Consider the following 6,302-nt stretch of genomic DNA (forward strand, 5'->3'; position numbering starts at 1 on the left):
GGCTCAGGTCACTGCCTTGCTTGGGGAGGGTATGCTACCTGAAGAGGCAGGCAGATTTAAGAAATCAAACAAGATATGATGTGGCATGCAGAAACTAGAAACAACAAGAAATGCATCAATACCCCAAGACTAAAGGAACAAGGGAAGGAAATCATGCTCCTGTAGCTTGGTGGGAGTTGTATTTATGGGGAACACAGTCAGGGCCAGAGAAGTGATGCTGGAACAGGGAAAGAACAGAGCAAAAATATCCTAAACTCTTTCATCTCCCATCCCCAATCTCTTACTAGTGTCTCCAATCAGCCAAGCCAATCAGAAGTGAAATGGCAAGGAGCCTGGCGAGTCAGTCTGCAGAAGTCAGCCTCCCAGCAGAGATAAGAGCAAGAATCTCTAAGTTCCTTATAGATTCTGGATATTAGTCCTTTGTTGGATGCATAGCTTGAAAATATTTCTCCCATTCTGTAAGTTGTCTGCTTACTCTGCTGATAGTTTTTTTTGTTTTTGTTTTTGTTTTGTTTTTGAGATGGGGTCTTACTCTGTCACCCAGGCTGGCATGCAGTGGCACAATCTCAGCTCACTGCAAGCTCCGCCTCCCGGGTTCATGCCATTCTCCTGCCTCAGCCTCCCAAGTAGCTGGGATTACAGGCACTGTCCACCACGCCTGGCTAATTTTTTGTATTTTTAGTAGAGACGGGGTTTCACTGTATTAGCTAGGATGGTCTCCATCTCCTGACTTCGTGATTCCCCCACCTCAGCCTCCCAAAGTGCTGGGATTACAGGCTTGAGCCACCGCGCCCGGCCATTGATAGTTTCTTTTGCTTCCCTCTGAAGGTCCCAATTGTCAATTTTTGTTTTTGTTGCATTTACTTTTGAGGATTTAGTCATGAATGCTTTGCCCAGGCCAATGCTTTGACCCTTTTTATTACATGAGCCAACAAAGCCACTTTGTTTAAATTCAATCTGAGTTGGGTTTTCTGCTGCTGGAAACTGAAGTATTTCTATGTGACATACTAGTGAAAACCCGGGAAAATGGGAAAGCCTTGGTTAAGTTGGGCTGAAACATATTTAGGGGGTTAGCTTGGAACAAACTGAATGAAATTAACCTGGGAAGGGACAAGTGGGATTATCTTGGTACATTGTGAGCAGCGGGGCTTGCCCGGGAAATACTGAGGGGGTTCACAGAGAAGTTCTAAGTGATATTATCCTGGGCAAAATTCCCATAAGATAGGAGCAAGCAATGATCTGGATATGGTGCAAGTGAGGGGCTTAGTTTAGAGAAGAAACAGATATCTGAGACGTTATCAAGCAGAAAACACAAAGGAGAGGAACATGTCAGGAAACTGGAGTGTCAAGAGTAGGGTTAGCATGGAGCTTCAATAGAGGGGTAAGGAGACTAAACTTTGTCTTCTAGGCTGCAGGGGGCCATGGAGAGGGCCTAAAGCAGAGGGACAAGAGTTATCAGAGGTTAGGTCCAGGAAGATCACCCCCTCTGTATGTGTGCCATGACTTGGGCTGGTAAGGCTGGGGCCTGCAGAAGGCTTGGAGAGGAGAGGAAGCTATCAATGCACTGATCTTTGTGAAAGATGACAAACCTGGACAAGGAAGTGGCAGAAGGCATGACTCAAGGCTGGTGGGGTGCAACGAGGCTGGAGCACAGCCTGGTTGGCAGACAGGGAGAGGAAGTCAGAGGAAGGATGAGCGGGGTGGATGTTGCTTGTGCCTCAGAGGTCCTACATACCTTCTCCTGCGAGAAATATAGCCCAGCACTGATGATCTATCTGTCATACACCCTGCTCTCCGCCCCTTGGCTGAAATCTGGCAGCTATCCACATTTTTAGGGCAAAAAACAAGTCATCATGTGACCAGAGCCAAAGGCTAGGCTTCTGTCAACTCCCAGGTCCTGAGCCTACCAGCTACTCACCCCTGGCCATCTTGCCAGTATGATTTGTGGAAGCCAACATTCTTGGAAGCTTCCACCCAGTAGTCCTAGTTTTTCGCTTTTTCGCTTAAGAATCCCACAGAAAACTTCAACTGTAAAAAAAAAAAAAAGAAAAGAAAAAAAAGAAAGGCTTGTAGGTGGCCCCCAGTCCATTAGTGTGCTGGAACAGGCTGGCACTGGCTCTCAAGAGCAGATTGTGTCTATCACTTCCCAACTCTAGGTTTGGTGTCACATTAGCAGCTTGAAATTGGCCATGATGGGAGTATTTAACATTTACATGACAGAAATTGGCAAATGCTACAAATCCCACTTTTTCCCCTGAGAAGCCAGTTGTTAAACACTTCCCAACATACCATTGGTCCTAAACCCCAGGCTGCAGAGTTACTATAGCAGATCTCCTTGACCACTGGTACTTGCCTAAGAGACCAACATTATACAGGCCTGTAGGGCAAGACTAGAAGGCTCCCTTTCAAACTCCTTGGGGAAAAAAAATCTTTAGGCCTTTCGCAAAGATTAATTCCCATGTGTCTGAAGGGGTCTGGGGCTATGGGAGTAGGGAAGGGAGGGTGCAAAGGAGATGGACATAAAGAGACTGTCTTTATCCAAGTCCTTCCTAACTGCTGTCTTCCTCCAGGATGCCATCCTCCCATGCCTCCACTTCAGAAACACCAGTTAGGCCAGTCTTCTAAATCTGCCACCTCAGTCTGTAACTCTTCTTAGCTGCATTCACTTTCAATCTTGTAGCAGTTATTTGTCTTATCCTTGTCTTATCCTTGTGAAAGGAAAACAAATCTGGAGCCCCAAAATCACTAAACTAAAGGGAAAAGTCAAGTTGGGAACTACTTAGGGCAAACCTGTCTCCAATTCTATTCAAAGTCATCCCTCAGCTCACTGAGATAAATGCATACTGACTGCCTCCTTTGGAGAGGCTAATCAGAAACTCAAAATAATGCAACCATTTATCTCTTATCTATCTACCTACGACCTGGAAGCCCCCTCCCTGCTTCAACTTGTCCTGCCTTTGGCCTTTGCTTCGAGTTGTCCTGCCTTTCCAGACTGATCCAATATTCTTCTTATGTGTGTTGATTGATGTCTCATATCTCCCTAAAATGTATAAAACCAAGCTGTGCCTTGATCACCTTGGGCACATATCTTCAGGACCTCCTAAGGCTGTATCACAGGTACCTGTCCTCAACCTTGGCAAAATAAACTTTCTAAATTAACTGAGACCTGTCTCAGATATTCAGGGTTCACATTTTGATAACCATGGAGGGATTGTGAGTGAAGATGCCCCTGACCTTTGACAAATCTCCTATCATTGCTCGGTAGCAGCCTGAGCTATCTTCATGACTCAAACCAGTAGGACAATAGGACAATTTGCTGAGGCCTGGAAGCACTCCCTCCGGAAAATCCCTGATTTCCTAAAATTTGTTCGAGATCTAAAGTTTATTTTGCATACACTCTTTTTTTTTTTTTTTTTTTTGAGTTTTATTTGCTTGCAACACAAGGAAGACAAGTTTTCCTGCTTCCATGATGATGGAAGATAAGTAATTCCTTTATGGAGTTTGAGTTCTCTTCTAAGAAAAGACAAGTTTGAGTTTTTTCCTGCTTCGAGGATGGTAGAGAGCAGTCTTCAGCCTCAGACCCATCCCTAAGTAAGTAACTGAATTGGGGTTTGTCTTGGTTAAAGTTAAAATAAACAACCCACTGGTCTTAATTTCTCCTTACCATTACAGCGCTCAGTAATCATATAAGTTGAGCAATCATTTGTTTTGCTTAACTGGTTTTTGTTTTTGTTGTTTGGTTGTTTACATTTTTGCTGTTGTTTCAGTCTTTTTCCCATTGGACTTGACCAACTCTATCCGACTAGATCAAATCCTAAGGAAAGTTCCAAATTATGGGGAAAAAGGCCTCTGAAGTGGCTAAATTCCCACACACACAAAAAAATGGTGGTGTGGTGGGGGCAGAAAACAGCCAGCAAAAGGGGGGAAAAGATTTTTTATTTTGACTACTTAAGGGCCTTTATTTACATAACAATGCCAAGTTTTTGCTAGCCAGGCCAAACTGAAAGAGCAATGGCTATCTCCCCACACTGCAGTTGGATAGCTAAAGTTCTTCCCCCTTTTCTTCCACCATGACAGCCTGGATTTGGTTCCTAAATCAAGCCCTTTCTGGTTTGATACTTGGTACTTCTGAAATAGCAGCAATTTGTCCTAGCTGAAATATGGTAATGAGATTTAAAAATATTTTTTTAAAGGAACTCAGTGGTTAAAAGTCAGCTTAATAAGTTAGCTTTTAAGCTAACATCCAAGATGTGTGTCTGTATGTGTGTGTGTGAGTTTGTATTTAAAATTCATGTTTTTGTATTTTTTCTCTCCTAGGACCTTGCCTTTTTTCAGCAAAGTTTTTTTTCTTCTCAGTTGACTGAATACTGTTTTCTTCATTTACTTCTGCTGTCTCTCCTTTCTCTTTCACCCTCTGCTGCATGAGAGACCTAAAATAATTTATAATAGCCTGGAGTTCCTTAAAGAAAATGGAGAAGGCACCAGACTCTCACTGAGTAGCAACCTCTGTTTTCCCTTATGGAACCCCAAAAGTGTAAATAGACAAGTTTGTCTCAGCTCTTAAACTGCTTGATTTTGTATTGTGTTACCTAATTTTTTGACTAAAATAGTTGTTGCAAGAGAGGCTACTCCTGGGTTTTTAAGGAAGAGTCTAGCTTAGATACTTAGAAATGTCCTCATTAAAAAAAAAAAAAAAAAGTTAAGCTGGGCGTAGTGACTCATATCTTTAATCCTAACACTTTGGAAGGCTGAAGTGGTTGGATTACCTGAGGTTGGGAGTTCAAGACCAGCCTGACCAACATGGAGAAGCTCTGTCTCTACTAAAAATACAAAATTGGCCGGGCATGGTGGCACATGCCTGTAATCCCAGGTGCTCAGGAGGCTGAGACAGGAGAATCGCTTGAACCTGGGAGGTGGAGGTTACAGTGAGCCAAGATCACGCCATTGCACTCCAGCCTGGGCAACAAGAACAAAACTCCATCTCAAAAAAAAACAAAAGAAAATTAACTGCACTGTAAAAGCATCACATGGCCTGATAATAATTCTTCCTTTTTGGAGACCCAGGATTCAATGTGGGCTTGCCACACATTGGGCAAGCTTTTGGGCTTGGCCAAAGCTCAGAGATCCAGTTAAAAGATAGGTAGTCCCTATCTAAATAAAATTCATCTCCCTATACAATCCTATGACTCATTTCTATAATTTTATGTTTGATTTGGCATTCATCTTTAATTTTTCTCTAGCACCACCAGACATTTTCTCTCTGTACTTAACATTGCAAATTTGCTATCTGACTTTTTTATCTAAGAGTTGTTTCCTTCAATACGCATATTTAGGGCTGCTTAGCTGACAACTGCCAGGTCAACAAAACAGGTTATCAAGAGTTTTCAAGTCTAAGATAGGGAAAAAAAGGAGGTTTTAAGAATCTACAAGATGTGTTTCTATTGGTATGCCTACTAAGACTATGTATTTATGTGTTGTGTATACAATGTTTCACTAGTAAAAATATGTAAAAGAGTTCAAATTAAGTGGCTTAAGAAAACAAAAGCATTTGAGTTAAATTTATCAGGAAAAAAAAGACTAGTCAAATGCTTTTTCAAGTTTACATGATTAAGTAAAATCTTTAATAAACAAGCTGGCTTTAAAATTATTGTTAAAGTGACATTAGAAATGTCTTAAGAATTGCCAGTATGCATTTTTATTTGCATTTATTATTCAAGCAATTTCATACTTATCTCTACCAAATACTATAAGATATCAAAATTTGGCATAAAGGTTACAAAACTATAAACACAGCCCAAAACAGGATGATCTTTGCTCATGTAATTTTTAATAAATAAGACATTGATATTGGTTTAATGAAAGTAGTGACATCTTGAATTTAGTAAGATTACCAAAACTTTGAATCTCATGGCTTTAGGCAGTCTAGTCCACAGACAGTAAGGAGGTTTGTTTTGGGAATCATCTTTGTTTCGAAGCTAAACTATCAACTAAGTTCCTTCTAAAGTTAGTCCAGCCTATGCCCGGGAATGAACAAGGATAGCCTGGAGGTCAGAAGCCACATGGAGTCAGTTAGGTCAGATCTTTTTTACTGTCTCAGTTATAATTTTGCAATGGTGGTTCCATAAGCTTACCTTAAATGATGACTATCACAGGTTTCATAAGTCATCTAGGTAAATGATTAAAATAAAGTAATTAGGTAAATGTAAAAGAATAAAGACTTCTAGACAAACTTGTCATAATTTAGGATTTAAAGTTATATCAAATTAAATAATTGATATTTCATTATTTGGGTATTTTTCAAT

The sequence above is a fragment of the Trachypithecus francoisi genome, unplaced genomic scaffold (assembly GCF_009764315.1).
Source record: "Trachypithecus francoisi isolate TF-2019V2 unplaced genomic scaffold, Tfra_2.0 Lachesis_group12, whole genome shotgun sequence".
In the NCBI taxonomy this organism is placed as follows: Eukaryota; Metazoa; Chordata; class Mammalia; order Primates; family Cercopithecidae; genus Trachypithecus; species Trachypithecus francoisi.